Source organism: Ambystoma mexicanum, chromosome 14, assembly GCF_040938575.1.
Source record: "Ambystoma mexicanum isolate Mex_15411 chromosome 14, UKY_AmexF1_1, whole genome shotgun sequence".
NCBI lineage: Eukaryota > Metazoa > Chordata > Amphibia > Caudata > Ambystomatidae > Ambystoma > Ambystoma mexicanum.
The window spans coordinates 352,763,289-352,768,371 of record NC_090940.1 but is presented as its reverse complement, the minus strand read 5'-3'; the positions used below and the strand labels follow the sequence as shown (position 1 = coordinate 352,768,371).

The window sequence follows — 5,083 nt, the reverse complement described above, 5'->3', positions numbered from 1 at the left end:
AAACTACGCATAAGTGAACACCGAAGCTGCGTAAAAAATCAAACTCAGAATGCCCCTCTACTGCATCACTGGATAGAACATGTCCACAAAACTCAAGACCTGACATGGTTGATAATATACAAACTCAGTTCATTTTCTTGACCAAAAGCATGAACACTGGTCTTAATGAGAAAATGGACTGGATGACGTAGCTTTCGCCCTCCTTTACAGTCCCGAAATACACTTATGAACAGATTAACTGAAAGAAGCTGGTTAATATACAAGTTATACGGCAATCCTCAGCATATCTCAATCTAATCCTATGTAGTTATGCTTTCATCTCTTAAACTAACCTAAATGACCCACAAAACTTCAGGTATAATAAGTGACATTTCGCTTCCAAAAGAACTTATGCACACCGCACCCGAACCTCGCTGAAATAGTTAAAGCTTTTGCCCAGTTCCAGAAAATGCTCCTAATACGATGAGCACCCCCTGTATTCTTTTTGCTCGCACTCGTCAGTAAATTATGTCCTAAAATATTTGACCATCGGAACACCAAACCAGTATCTTCAGAGAAGGCAAGTTGCCATGGCGAGCTGTAAACATGGTCTTCCCTCGGGGCACCTCAGACTCGCAAAGAGGAATATCTAGTTCCGATTACAACCGGTTAGAAGTAACACGCCCATTTTTGGTGAAGGCACGATAGGAAAGACGTTGTGTAATGCACAACGCATTATGATTGACAGTTTGGTAACCCGGAAATACTTAAAATAATCAACAAGCTGCACACCAACTAACGCGATGACGAGCCGAATGGACTGACGCTCTAGATGGATGACCCTCGAGTACTGAGCACAAACAACAGACTGGCCTTTGAAGCGCCTCAACAACTCTGAGAACACTTACACTCGGGTAAGCTTTTCTCTGCCACCCTCGTACTATTACTTTAGACCTTAAGCACAATGCACAATGACGAATTAGACCAACTCTGCGCTTTTTCCTTGGTAGAGCCTGAGAACATTCCAACACTACCCATTACATGAGCAACCGCTACAAGGGAAAGGGCGAGTAGTTAAGGGCACCCGTGAATTTTAGAAAATGGCAATAACCTTCAACGGTGTGATCCTGTGACATATTACTTCTCTAGAGCTTGAAAAGCAAGCACACACATCCAAGACCAGTGTTTGGGTAAGCAGATTCGACACCCATTTATGCGCAGAATTTTAAAAGCTTTAATACATTATGTGTCCAACACTGCATACAGGAGAAATCTAATTAAACAAATATATGCTGAGGACTCTTTTTGGCACCTTCCTCTTCACCAATCCCACAGCGCTGTCTAAAAAACTCAATCTCCTTAATTGAGATGAGTTAAATTACAGCCTCCCGCGATATTCTTTTTCCTGTTGTTTTTCCCTTTGGATGTTGTATCATCAGACTGGAAGGACGGCAAAAACGGATGACATGAGGAAAACAAATGCTAGATATGCAATAGCGGGATAAACCCTTGCGACACCCAACCATTTTGCGACACGAAACAGCAATTACCTAAAAGGTAAAATCTTGATCAGCTCACCTTGCCTCAACCAATCACAGCCAATAGATTAAGGAACAGCTAAGCCTTATGCTGTTTTCCTTTTGTCACCCTCCCAGGCAAGATGAAACCAAGTATATCCCGAGTCAAGAACTCTCATAAAAAGGAGAAATCAGGCAGGCACGACTAACAGCGGATTGCACTCCGGATGGTTGGCAAGGTAAGAAATCTTTCGATTAGCAATTCTTCTATAAAGGAACCTCTCCCGGCATTGTAAATTTCAAGCCAGCTTCAAACTTACCTGTAAGTAACTAGTAAAGGAAATATGTAACTTAGGAAGATTCCCAACACCAACATATAACAGCTCTCTATACTTCCAGTTAGAGTCTATGATTAATTTACCCTCTAAGATTCCCTTTCTCCCCCACGTTGGTCACATGACTCCACAATGCCTTCCTTTTTTGAGAGGAATATCTACATATTAAAACAGACTGCACCTCTTATTATCACGATCTAGAACTGAAGGAATGAGTTTGGCTAAATGTTTATTTTGAAACTGACCTGTTCAGCTACTTACAAGCTGCTCTTGAATCTGGAATTCTCTTCCAGTATCTCAAATGAAAACTTAAATTTCAAAATGGATATTGATTTTCCATTTTTTACCATTTTCTTATAGGGGAAGATACCTCCTGTAGCCCTCACTTCACGTCTTCCAGGATCAGAAGATTCGAACAACCGTTAATTCCAACAAATTATTTATACCATTGCACTAGACTAGGCTAGTAATTACAGTACTTAAATACTGCTTGTGTGTAAAAACTTCAAACGTATGCTGCCCCTGATGAATTTCCAAGGATTCGAACCCTGAAAGGAATAGGAAAGAAACATGTCAGGCTTTTTTATCCATGTTTGATTTTTTATATTTTTGAATGAATATGAATATTTGAGAATAAGAACGAGATGAATGAGAATGAAGTGGATGAGTGATGAAATTGGGTATGTCCTGGTGAAATTGCACTACACAAGCCCTTTAATGTTTAAGCCACTATTTAATGGGCTTTTATCTAGAAGATGTTACACACACTACCACAGTAAATGCAACATCTTGCAACACACTAGCGTCTTACAATACAATTTTTTGAATATGTTCTGAATTATAATTTTATATGATATATTTTGTATGTACTATTTGTATAATGAAAAATAAAATATGTATATTTCTTCAACTTAAAGTAGTAATGCTTAAGTCATTTTCCAGTGCTGGAAAAACATTGAGGGCATGAGCTAGCTCCTCCTGGATGTATAAGAAAACGAAGGGTTAGCCGCCTTACATGAGGGTCTGCTTGAGACTCCATAAAACCACCCTCTACCTCCTTGTGTGTTGATGTGACCAATCTATCTACAACTTGCTTTCACCAAATACTCTCCCTCCAGATCTTTACATTCCTCTGGCTCCATTCTCTCCGTGCCAGGTGCTTTTCTAACCAGTGAGCTGGTGGCAGATCTCTCTCTTTGGCTGGCTCCCTCCTCTGGATCAGCCTCCCCCTTCCTCTGTCTTGAGCCAGATCTCCTCAAATTCCAGAAGCTCAAGAATGTCCTCTTCACCTCATTTCCCTCTCTCTCCCATTCTCATACCCCACAATTGCTGAGATTGGTGGCCTGGGACCTTATGTGCCCTTCTGGGTCCTGGCCTTTCTGTCCATTTGCCCTCAGCCTTCTGCCCCATCCCATCCCATCCCAGCACTTTCCCCCTTTCCTGTCCCTTCTCTGTCTCCCTACACTTGCACGTTCTGACTGCTCACAAGGCTTACTAGGACCACCTCTTTTCTTTTCATCAGTGTATTTGATCTGCCTTTGTTCCCATGTTCCTTCCCTTTTTGCGCTGTGGGGGAATTTGAAACACAATTTCTTGATGTAGAAGCGCCTTACAAATACACAATAAACAACTAGATAAATAAACCATTCTATATATAATATATATAAGGTATCCTGCTGGTGAATGGCATTCTGCTGCTGCTGTCCTCGGATTTGCTGATGATAGGTAGTGCTTAGTGTTTGTCATGCAATCTGTGGCTTGAGCAGTGGGACATGTGTCCAATTGGGTGTGCATTTTACCGTCAGTGGTCTGATGCCATTCCTACTGTTTCTATAACATAGTAGCAGAAGCATGGTATTGAGCTTACTATGAAGTACTGCCTGGGATCAATGAGGCCAGGGAGGAATCTGAATCAATATTTTTCACCAAAGGAGTAAGTTAGTAGTACTATTGCAAATAGTATACAGCAGTTATATTTGAATAGGCAGAACCTTTTGTGTTGCCTGTGATCATTTTAGCATGCTCAAAAGCATAAGCAACAGTATGGCTCATTGGGAGATTCATGTGATGTTTGTGTGTCATGGAATATGCAGTCAAAGATGGTGTTCCGTGTGGGGATGGGAAAATCTGTGAGTCCGCAAGACTCTGGTGTAGTGGTTCAGGATGTTATTGCAAATGTGTCCATTGCCTCTAGGTAATTTGGGTAAGGCACTTGTAACCAGGACTAATGTCTGGCAGAGGGACTCCCAGGACCCCACCCTCCCTTTTTTGTGTGCATAATTTAAGTAATTTTGGGTTGCTCCCTAAGTTACTAGGGGAATCCAGACGTGGACCCCTTGCTCACTATTCTTAGAGAGGCACAGCTCCACCCTACTGATGAGGTCCAACCAGACCGAAACACGTGTCTGGGGATGCTGTTGGTACTCTTGTTCAGAGGAGAATTGCTTAGCATTTCGGTGCTGGACTGCCCCAGGGCAGGACAAAGACTGATATGTTTGGGATATTTCTTCTCTGTGAAAGATAGTGAGCTAAAGAATTTGGGTAAGGCCCTTGTTATCAGGACTAATGTCTGGCAGAGGGACTCCAGGGACCCCTCCACCCCCCTTGTTTCGATTGCCTCTGGTCAATCGAAGGGTGGCTGCTGTCATCCTTTCCTTTGGCCAAGAATGTGGATGATGCCATCTCATGTGGCTCCACAGGGAAGAAGGGCCTACATTGATTCCTGGCTTGACAAACTAGTTGCTTTGCTTCCCTCTATGGCAGGTGGCAAGAAAAGCTTATTGCATGTGTGATGTAAAATAACTCCACATAGACAGAACCTAATGTGTCCTCCTTGTTCAGGTCTTCTCTGTGTAATTGCAGTAGATGCTATATGGCTGATGTTTATTGAGGAGTTTGTGTGCTTGATGTGACTGACCCTAAGGTTTTCCTACCCCTAGCAGGTGCTTTTCCAGACGGTATATGGAAAGATGCAATACTGGAACACAGGCAATCTGAAGTGTTCTTCCTGTGCACAGTGCTTACACTGGACAATTGCATGATCTTTTCCCACCCTGCAGTCTTTTGTTCTGTCGCATTACCTCTCTCACGGTCCGTGGCATTGTCAATGTACCTTTGTCTCAGTCTCAATCTTGAATATGGTGACAGAACATACATTTTGTCATGTTCTTCACTGTGTTATGGTCTGTTTTGGAGCAAATCAGAGATGTTTTTTCATGAAACACAGATTTGTATCAATGGATTGCTCTCATT

General features: G+C 42.2%; 1 long non-coding RNA gene across 1 annotated transcript; it reads left to right on the top strand.

Moving 5' to 3' along the window:
* Positions 1 to 766: 766 nt before the first annotated feature.
* LOC138527296 (uncharacterized) lies at positions 767 to 2,741 on the top strand. Its single transcript, XR_011283867.1, has 3 exons — positions 767 to 1,536; positions 1,635 to 1,735; positions 2,192 to 2,741. It is a non-coding gene; the product is annotated as an uncharacterized lncRNA (long non-coding RNA).
* Positions 2,742 to 5,083: the final 2,342 nt, after the last annotated feature.